This window comes from Capricornis sumatraensis, chromosome 4, assembly GCF_032405125.1.
Source record: "Capricornis sumatraensis isolate serow.1 chromosome 4, serow.2, whole genome shotgun sequence".
Taxonomy (NCBI): Eukaryota; Metazoa; Chordata; class Mammalia; order Artiodactyla; family Bovidae; genus Capricornis; species Capricornis sumatraensis.
Window position 1 is genome coordinate 76237614 of NC_091072.1, and position 11472 is coordinate 76249085.

General features: G+C 40.8%; 1 pseudogene; it reads right to left on the reverse strand.

The window, feature by feature from the left end:
* Positions 1 to 2453: 2453 nt before the first annotated feature.
* LOC138078619 (glutamate dehydrogenase 1, mitochondrial pseudogene) lies at positions 2454 to 4571 on the reverse strand (annotated as a pseudogene).
* Positions 4572 to 11472: the final 6901 nt, after the last annotated feature.

An 11472-nucleotide genomic window follows, 5' to 3' on the forward strand; every position in this document is an offset into this window, starting at 1 on the left:
CCCAAACAAAACACTCAACTCAATATTTTAAGCTCCACTGTGTCAATTAAGCTTGTGTGTATATGTGAGGCCTCTAAAAGAAAAGGGATACAAAATCAGGCAGGGCTGGGGACATCGGCAGTGCTTAGAGCTGCCAGGCAGACTCCAGACAAGGAGACTAAGTAGTATTTTTCTGGGTTACTCTACTTGAATTATTATACTCTACTTGAATTCAATAGGTAATTAGAGAAATGAAAAACTAATTAACATGATAAGGAGATTACTGCATTTTTTGGACTGCATGTCATATTTGCATTTAGCAAATTCAAAGAGCCATAACAAAAACAGCTTTCACCATCTATCTTCTATAGATGGATAGTTGTTATATTCAAAACTGTAGCAATTATCCATCTAGCTTTTTATGTTTGTAGGATAACAATACAGAACTGATGAGCTACAAATGATACTGCTGATATCATAAAAATGCTAGCTTTCTAAATTCATGTCTATAAGCATTCATTGCTTCCAGTATAGGCTTAAGTGATTAAAGGCAATTTTATTACAGCATCATGTCCTTATTTCATTCTAAAATAATAGATTGCATAAAGAGTAACAACTGTTATTTTTGCTTGCAACCTGTGAAATTGAGTTATTTTGCTGATGTGAAGTAATAAAACTCACTTAAGGACCATCCCATTTTCTGAAAATTCTAAACACCCACTTCTTCTCTCTCTTTTTTTTCTTTGTTTGTTTGTTTTTTATTTTTTATTTTTATTTTTTCTAGTCTCAACAATCACTGTTTTATTTTATTTTATTTTATTTTCATTTTTTTAAAATTTTTTTTATTTTTTTTTAAATTTTAAAATCTTTAATTCTTACATGTGTTCCCAAACATGAACTCCCCTCCCCTCCCTCCCCATAACATCTCAGTGGGTCATCCCCATGCACCAACCCCAAGCAAGCTGTATTCTGCGTCAGACATGGACTGGCGATTCAATTCTTACATGATAGTATACATGATAGAATGCCATTCTCCAAAATCATCCCACCCTCTCCCTCTCCCTCTGAGTCCAAAAGTCCGTTATACACAGCTGTGTCTTTTTTCCTGTCTTGCATACAGGGTCGTCATTGCCATCTTTCTAAATTCCATATATATGTGTTAGTATACGGTATTGGTGTTTTTCTTTCTGGCTTACTTCACTCTGTATAATCGGCTCCAGTTTCATCCATCTCATCAGAACTGATTCAAATGAATTCTTTTTAACGGCTGAGTAATACTCCATTGTGTATATGTACCACAGCTTTCTTATCCATTCCTCTGCTGATGGACATCTAGGTTGTTTCCATGTCCTGGCTATTATAAACAGTGCTGCGATGAACATTGGGGTACATGTGTCTCTTTCAATTCTGGTTTCCTCGGTGTGTATGCCCAGCAGTGGGATTGCTGGGTCATAAGGTAGTTCTATTTGCAATTTTTTAAGGAATCTCCACACTGTTCTCCATAGTGGCTGTACTAGTTTGCATTCCCACCAACAGTGTAGGAGGGTTCCCTTTTCTCCACACCCTCTCCAGCATTTATTGCTTGCAGATTTTTGGATCGCAGCCATTCTGACTGGTGTGAAGTGGTACCTCATTGTGGTTTTGATTTGCATTTCTCTGATAATGAGTGATGTTGAGCATCTTTTCATGTGTTTGTTAGCCATCTGTACGTCTTCTTTGGAGAAATGTCTATTTAGTTCTTTGGCCCATTTTTTGATTGGGTCGTTTATTTTTCTGGAATTGAGCTGCATAAGTTGCTTGTATATTTTTGAGATTAGTTGTTTGTCAGTTGCTTCATTTGCTATTATTTTCTCCCATTCAGAAGGTTGTCTTTTCACCTTGCTTATAGTTTCCTTTGTTGTGCAGAAGCTTTTAATTTTAATTAGATCCCATTTGTTTATTTTTGCTTTTATTTCCAGAATTCTGGGAGGTGGATCATAGGGGATCCTGCTGTGATTTATGTCTGAGAGTGTTTTGCCTATGTTCTCCTCTAGGAGTTTTATAGTTTCTGGTCTTACATTCAGATCTTTAATCCATTTTGAGTTTATTTTTGAAAACACCCACTTCTTAAATGCAAAGTTACAGTCCCATCTCAGACTTGGCCAGAGCAAAATATTGCAAGCAACTGATTACTGAGGTCAAACAACAGGTAACTAACATATTGAGAACAAGCTATGGAGCAAGGGAACATGACTAGATGAAAAGAGTCTTTTTATTTAAAGGTATGATATTCCAAACAGCCCTCTGGCACAGTTAATTTCTGTAATACTTTCACACTCTTCAACCTGTCTAGATATTCTAAACCTTAATTTCTTTCTTAAAGGGCTGATTTGGGTTGACTTGTTGAGAATAATGTCCATAACAAAAAGATATCTGTGGTTATAGAACTTACGATAGTTTAGCAGAAGTTATAGATAAATAGGGTAGTGAAGAAGTTAACCAGCTTCATTGTATACCCCAAAGACATTCTCAATGGCACTGACATAGGCAGCCAATCCTGGGTTATCCTTTGTGGCTGTGGGCATGATTTGCCTGGCAGAAAATTCCATAGTGTAAGCTAAACCAAACTACACAATATCTTTCTTGGATGTACCTGGCACTCTGTTTTAGAATCTGCTGTGGGTACAATGGGACTATTTCCACCACAGCCTCCAAATTTTCTTTCTAAATTCTCTTGAAAAAACGTGAGCAAGTGGTGGGTAGAATCTGTCATATCTGAAGGTCAAATGGCCATAGCTGACATGACTCTATTCCTCAGCCACTCCCTTAGCATTCAAGTGTGTGTGTGTGTGTTAGTTGCTCAGTTGTGTCCAACTCTTGAGACCCCGTGGACTGTAGCCCGCCAGGCTCCTCTGTCCATGGGATTCTCCAGGCAAGAATACTAGAGTGGGTTGTCATTCCCTTCTCCAGGGGATCTTCCCAACCCAGGGACTGAACCCAGGTCTCTTGCATTGCAGAAAGATTCTTTACCATCTGAGCCACCAGGGAAGCCGAAGAATACTGGAGTGGGTTGCCATTCCCTTCTCCAGGGGATCTTCCCAACCCAGGGATCGAACCTTGGTCTCCCGCATTGTGGGCTGATTCTTTACTGTCTGAGTCACCAGGGAAGCCCTTAGCATTCAAGTAGAGATCAGAAATAACCATACTGTTCTTCCTCAGAAAAACCTAAGGTTCTGGAGTTATTGACCCACTGGCAGCTTCAGCAATGATCCTTGCTTTCAGTGCACTGGATTTGGTCAACTGCTTCTCATTGGCTGCAGGGACTGGTATGTCACAGACTGCTTCCAAGATGCTTCCTTCCAAGGGTTTTGCTTTGGAGAAGTCCAGAATTGATTCATGTTGCAATTTGAAGTATTCTAGTTCCTTTGGGTCAGTGCCATCTGAATTTCATATGCTCCCATCGACTGCACCACCATCAACACATTTAGCATCAATATGATGTAAATATGCCATACAGTATAGGCCCACATTGCTGAATCTCTGAAAAAATGTTTTAGCTCCAAACCCCAGTGTATTCGTAAAATGCTTGTGTAAGAAACTTCATTGAGGAAATTTTCAATCCCATGGCAAACACCATGACCAGTGGCAGGGATACCTCTGTGGATGCCACTCTGATGGATTTACCAGTAATAGAAGGCATGTGCATTAATATCTCAGTGCCCATCGGTGCTGGCACAGGTATCAGCAATCCAGGACATTTTCTCACTCACCTGTGGCCCTGACTGGGGAAGGCACATCAATGCCAGGACCAATAAAGCTCTGTTTTTCCAGCTCCGTGGTGAACCTCCTTGTGATATTTTCCACTGTATTATCAGTATGGTTCCTGGGACTGAGCTTAACATCAGCTTTAGCGCCGCCAAATGGCACATCAACATAGCACATTTATACATCATCAGGCAAACCAAAGCTTTTACTTTATCTACACTCGCATCTTCGCACTAACCAATACTTACTTTGAAGGGTGTGCAATGCTAAGCTCTGCTGGACCCAGTAGCCCTCAGTGACCTCCCAGGAGCCGCACTGGCACAGGATGGGGATGGACCAGATATGCACTTGTTGCGGGGTTTGATGATTCTCAGGGTGCCACGCACGGCTTCTGCTCCTCACTCTCCCAGGTTTCGAGGACTTCCACCAGCTTGTCCTCCATTATGCTAGCGCCATGGCCGAAGGAGCCAGCTTGAAGAAACCAGCTTTAAGTTTCATCACGGTTGCCATGGTGCCGCCAGGTGGGCGGAACCGGCTCGCGTGGTTGGACGGAGGCCAAGGGCCAAAGCACCGGTGAGTGTTGCGGAGGGGCCACGAGGAGAGCTGTGCTTGCGTTGGCTCTGGGGCAGGCTGCCTTCTAAGCTCGAACCTTCTTCACAGTCCTCTCCTTTCTTGCCACCGGCCACCTGATCTGGAGAAGCCGAATCCGTCTGTTGGTGCCAAATCACACGGTAAACAGTGGTGTGGAACCAGGCATCCAGTGCGCAGGGCGTGGGCCTCCTCTCTCCTCGCCTCGCCAGGGCTTTATGAGGTATGTTTTCTTTCCCTTTGAAGTACATTTTGATCATAGAGCGCATTTGCATTTATTTTCTTTCATGCTTTCCGGAATATTAACCCACAGTCTTTAGGCTTCCATCACTTCTGTTGGGAAATCAATTTCAGTCTAATGTTGGCTCCTTGGAAGGCAGGCTCATATTTACTTATTTCCCGAGTAAAAGGTACAAATGGAGGCCCTTGGGTCATTCATGAAGTGAGGGAGTCTGTACGTGATTGCGTAATTCAGCACACACCGTGGAGCTCGATGCTCACTTCTCTGGCCTGGTGTGTGCGCTTCTGTGGAAAGAGGGCCCTGAGACCCAGAAGCGACCTGAGGTTGTCTGGGCAGAGATTTCTGAGGCCCAGCTCTTTGAAGCAGGAGCTGCAGAGTGTGCTGGTTGTGGTTGGCTGTATCCACTTAACTCTGCAAGACCCTCACCCTGTGAAGAATAACAGGCGGGGAAGGAGGTCAAACAAGTCCTAAAACACAGTTTCAGGCCTGGACCACAGTTGCCCTGTGTCTAAAGGTGGTACCCTTACCAGCCTGGGTTCTTAAACTCTTTATTTAATCAACACAAATTGATGTGAGGTCCGACAAGACATTCAGGCAAGGCTTTACTGGGACTTGCTGCAGCTGGAGGAAGTTAAGAGAAGTAACAGGGGCCCTTGCTCACTCCTTGAGCTGGTGGGGTGACCTAGTCCCTTAAATGGGCTGAGGGTAGGGGCAGACACATGGCTCAGGCCAGTGGGTGACTTAGATGGTCTGCCCACTCCTTTGATGGTGCTGTTTGCAGGGGTCCTAGGTCATAGCCTGTTTTTGCTACTGACACCTCAGAAGTAGCAATTGGGTTTTGGTCTCTTTGTATCTTGTTGCTCTTGATTTGCCCCAGTTGCACACGCTTGCAGTTAATTTCAGTCCTTTATGTATTCTGTCACTGGAGGAGATGTTTGTCCAGGTGCAAACACTGCAGGAAAGGTCCCCAGGTTGCAGCCTGTCTCTGTACTGTTTAAAGGCAATTTGTCTTTTGTCTCAGGCTGTTTTAAAATTGTTCTTTGTGTCTTTGTTTTTCAGTATTTTATTATGAATGCCTAGATGTGGTTTCTTTTGTATTGATCTTTCTGGAGATTCATAGTGGTTACTGAACTACTCTTATGCTTTGCGATGTGCAGAATATGGAAAATATATTTCTTCTTTGTCATACCACTCCTCTTAGGTTGTGGCACTAAAGGCAGACTGCTTGATGTTTCTGTTAACATCACCTCCTGTGCCCACCACAATAGCTGGGGTTCCAGTTTCAGCTTTTTTCAGCACTCCTGGAACTAGTCTCCCCATGCCCTCTCAGACATAGAAGCAGCAAGAAAGCACCCCTTCCCAGCTCCATAAGACAGCCCCTTCTCTGAGCTCCTGAGATGGCAGCACAGATGGAGAGCATCCCCCTGAGGGATCTGAGTCCCAGCTCACAGAGAATCTCTTGCGGGCTTTCAGTTGCTAATGATCCAACCTCTTTGTTCCCTTAGCCCCAGTTCCTGTGATTACTATCTCTGTATTATGATAATGTTCCCTTTTCACTCTTCTAATTTTTCAACTTTTGTTTAACTACGTTTCCATATTAAATTATATTGCTCTGTCCCATTCTGTCTGTCCTGTCTTTCTATAATTCTAAATATGTTAGATCTTTACTATTTCCACAAGACTTTGATGATTTTATGCTATATTTCTCTTAAAAAAAATCTCTTTCAGTTAGGATATTTTTTGTTGACCCACATTCTAGTTTTATTATCTTCTTCTGTTTCTAATCTGTTTAATTTTGGTTATTATATTTTTCAGTTCTAGAGTTTACTGTTGGTTATATTTTATAGAATCCAGTCCTCTAGAGACATTCTCCATTTTTTCATATATTTTCTTGAACATATTAATCAAAGTCATTTAAAAAATGCATGTCTGAATAGATAACAAGTGTTGCCAAGGATGTGGAGAAAAAGGAACCCTTGTGCGCTGTTGTTGGGAATATAAATTAATATAGCCATTATAGAAAACAGTATGGAGGGTCCTCAAAAAAATGAAAAAAATAGGACTGATGTATGATTCAGCATCCTCCTTCTGGGTATATATTCCTTCTAAGTATATTCCCAAAGGAAGAGAAATAATTAATTGAGGAGATATCTGCATTACTACGTTCACTGCAGTTTATTCACAAGAGCCAAGACATGGAAACAATCTTAAGTGTATGCCAGTGGATGAATGGTTAAAGAAAACGTGGTATATCTATACAATGGAATATTATTCAGCCACAAAAAGGAAATCCTACCATTTGTGACAAAATGGATTGACCTGGAGGGCAGTAAGCTAAGTGAAATAAGTCAAAAAGGGAAAGAAAAATACTGTATAACCTGCTGCTGCTGCTAAGTCACTTCTGTCGTGTCCGACTCTGTGCGACCCCATAGATGGCAGCCCGTCAGGCTCCACCGTTCCTGGGATTCTCCAGGCAAGAACACTGGAGTGGATTGCCATTTCCTTCTCTAATGCATGAAAGTGAAAAGTGAAAGTGAAGTCGCTCAGTTGTGTCCGACTGTTAGTGACCCCATGGACTGCAGCCCACCAGGCTCCTCCGTCCATGGGATTTTCCAGGCAAGAGTACTGGAGTGGGGTGCCATTGCCTTCTCCGTGTATAATCTTACTTATATATAGAATCTAAAAAATCTAAACTCTTAGAAACAGAGAGAAGATTGGTGGTTGTCAGGGGCTGAAGATTGGGGGAAATGAGTTGCTGGTCAGAGGGTATGAACTTCAAATTATAAAATGAATAAGTTCTGGGAATCTAATGTACAGCATGGTGACTAGTTAACATTGTATTACATTCTTTAAATTTTCTAACAGGGTAGGTCTTAAATGTCCTCAGCATATATCCACACAATGGTAATTACCTGAGGTGATGAATGTGTTAATTAACCTTGCTGTGCTCATTCACTTGATCATGTTTGACTCTTTCCAACACCATAGACTGTAGCCTGCCAGGCTTTGCTGTCCATGGAATTTTTCAGGCAAGAATAGTGCAGTGTGTTGCCATTTCCTACTCCAGGGATTCTTCCTGACCCAGGGACAGAACCGTTATTGTGGTAATTATTTCACAATATACATGTGTATCAAATCATCCTGCTGTGTGCTTTATACTCACACAATGTTATTTGTCAATTATATAAAGATACAAAAAAAGGCAAATTTTATTGAACAAACAAATGGATAAATGAATATGAAAAGAATAAAACACATGTCTAATAACTACTATCTGAGATCTCCAGTGAGTCTGTTCCTATGGTCTTTTTCGTTCTTTCTTTTTTTTTTTTTTTGACTCATTTAGTCCTGTTTTAAGGAATATCTGACATTTTTAGAAATGAAATTGAGAGTCTGGCTTATCCTATCTTAGTACAGGAAAGAATGACTTTTGCCTTGTTCTATTTCTTGTTCAGTCTTACTCTTATGGTATAGTGCTTCCATGACCCTCCATGGTTCTAACTAAAGGAATAATTACCACTCACCCCTTCTTGGTGGGTCCTCAGCTCTACAGATAGATCTGCTTGGCTTCTCAGCCCCATAGCCTCTACTTTCTATTCAGCTTGTTATCCTCTTATCATGTGCTGCATATGGCATAAACGTATCTCCTGGGGAAAACTGATCCAGAATGTCAGGCTCACCTTAAAACATTTTGCTTTTTTGGGGAATCTTGGCCCAATAAATCCTGGCTGCTTTGGTATCCATGAACTTCAAGTTTTGTGTCCATATACCCATAAACTGCCAAAAGCTCAGCTAATGTTCTCAGCCTCTTAGCTGTTAGTTTGTGCTAGGCTTCTCAGTCTCTTGGCCATGTGCCACTTGCAAATAGACAGAGGCCTTGAGGAGACAGTTAATGCAGAATACCCAGCTCATCCCAGTATTCTTCTCTTCCTGTGAGGTCTTATTCTCTGACTCTTGACAGACTTGTTAGACTTTCCAGTACTTTCAAACAAATGCATTTTCCTTTTCATTTATCTTTTTCTAGTTCTCAAGGGGACTGTTGATCAGATAAAGCTGGTCCTGCATGATCAGAAGTAAGGTGTCTACATTCTTTATAACTCAGAAAACATGAGATTTCTAGAATGACGGCCTAACTTTTAAACTAAAGCCTTGGCTTCCCCAAAAGTCTCAGTCTGGGCTGTCTTACATTTCTCTATCATTCGGCTCTTAGTTGCTTTCCTCTGGATGATCCACCTTCACCTCTGTGACAACTGGGCAGTGTGAGGTGACTTAAAGAGAAAGTCTAAATCTTTTCATTTTCAAATGTTTGGGTGGGGGAAGGAGAAAGAAAGATGAAAATATCTGGTTTGATAGGATCTGGCAAACCGCACTCTGTCCACCTCTGCACCTTTCTCTTATGCCCAGAAAAATTAAATGCATTGATAGTGTTCCTGTATTCATATCCCAGGTTTCTAAATCTTTCAACAAAGTCCTTTAGGAATATCAGGATAAGTACCAGTCCTTATTTAGGGATGACATTTGAGTGATTGCTTCTATTAATTTCTCTCATAAATATTCAACTCTCTGAGTGTATATAGCTGAGGCTTGTTCAGCAAAAGACAGACAATCCTAAGGCATTTGTTTCAGTGTGCCCAAGTACTACACACTTGGTGCCAAGATAACTGTTGGACTGTGGCTATTCAGATTCTGTATCTTTCTTGCATACTTGTGATATTTTAAATATTTTCTGTTAACAATAAAAACACATTTCCAACTTCCTATTTCTGGTTTGAAAAAACTTACCAGACACAAGTTCGTGTGCTGGATCCATAGTGAGGCCAAGCAAACTGAAATATTGGAGTTTGAAATAGAGAAAGGTTTACTGCAGGGCCATACAAGGAGAATTAGTGGCTCATGTCCCCCAAAACCTTGAACACCCAAAAGGATTTCAGCAAAACATTTTTAAAAGCAAGGTGAAGGAGGGTTGGTTGTTGTAAACTTCTTGGTGGGGGAATCCCTTGTTCTTACAGCTACCCCCACAGGTCAGGTCATGCTGTACTTGTAAACTTTCAGCAAGACTAATGTTATACTTTATTTTGCAACTTTTAATATCTGGATGAATGGAAAAATAAAAGATCAGAATCTTGAGACTGGGCTATCCTATATATTTCAGGATATAGGCAGCATTCTTATCTGGCAGCAAAGGCAATAGAATACAAAGGTTAAAGTAAAAGAAACAGATCTCATATGGAGTCAGATTTGCTCTTCACTGTTACAAAACTGGTGCTGTGTTTGCCCCAAGGATTGTAAGACTTTTATGCAGAATGTATCCTAGGGAACCACACTGTATTAAATCCATGCTCTGGAAAAGTAGACTTCTATTTATAGGTTTTTTAAAAGTATCACATACGGGTTTATAAATTTTCTGCAGATCATAAATGTGAAAATACTTTCTACAGTTCACCAATACAAAAATAAAATGGTGGAGGAAGGGGAAAAGAAATCCTTGACAATTCCTCATTTTCTTTTACTAATAAAAAATGAAAACAAAAGTGTTTTCTGTTTTCTGTACTGAATGTCTAGGTACACTATTACAATTTAGCCAAAGACTGCCAAGTTCAATTGAACTCCATTATAAAGTATTGATTGGTTAGAAGAGAATTATCTAAACCTCAGACTGTCAAGAACTGTTATTTAAACACCCTTGTGTGTAATTTTACCCAATGCATTCATTTTATACTAGTGCACTATTCTAATAACATTTTAAAAACCCTAAAATTCTATTAAAAACATTGACTGGATGCTTGGGGATGGTGCACTGAAGTGACCCAGAGGGATGGTATGGGGAGGGATGAGGGTTCAGGATGGGGAACACGTGTATACCTGTGGCGGATTCATGTTGATATATGGCAAAACCAATACAATATTGTAAAGTAATTAGCCTCCAATTAAAACAAATTATATTTTAAAAAAATAAAATTAAGATAAAAAAAGAAACTATAAGATGAATTTGAAAAAAGTCAAAGTGAAAGTGTAGTTGTGCAGATGTGTCCAGCTCTTTGCAACTCCATGGATTGTAGCCCACCAGGCTTCTGTGTCCATGAAATTCTGCAGTCAAGAATACTGGAGTGGATTGCCATTCCCTTCTCCAGGGAATCTTCCCAACCCAGAAATTGAACTCAGGTTTCTTGCATTGCAGGCAGATTCTTTACCATCTGAGCCACGAAGAAAGAACAATAGAGATCTTTAATCTTAAGGAAACTCTCTTACCATGTTAAATTTCATTGAGATTTCACTTAAGATAGGCATTTTCCCGACACAGGGATTGAACCCAGGTCTCCTGGATTGCAGGCATATTTGTAGATTCTTTACTGTCTGAGCCACCAGGGAACCCATAACGAATACTGGAGTGGGTTACCATGCCCTCCTCCAGGGGATCTTCCCAACCCAGGAATCAAACCCAGGTCTCCTGTATTGCAGGTAAATTCTTTACCATCTGAGCCACTAGAGAAATCCAGGAATACTGGAATGGGTAGCTTATCTCTTCTCCAAGGATCTTCCCGACCCAGAAATCAAACTGGGGTCTCTTGTATTGCAGGCAGATTCTTTACCAGCTAAGCTGCCATGTTAGGCCAAATTGTTTCATCACAGCAGTGTCAGGGGTCCGAAAGTTATTTATATCTACTTTTATGAACATTAAAATAGAATGGCATCCTCTTATGAACTATATTTAACACTTATTACATGTACATGTATTATTTCTTTCAGTACTCTTTATGAGGAGTATAATGCGAGGAGTTGTTGTTCAGCCACTAAGTTGTGTCTGACTGTTGCAACTCCATGGACTGCAGCATGCCAGGCTTCCCTGTCGTTCACCATCTCCCAGAGTTTGCCCCAGTTCCCATTGAGTTGGTGATGCCATCCAACCATCTCATCCTTGT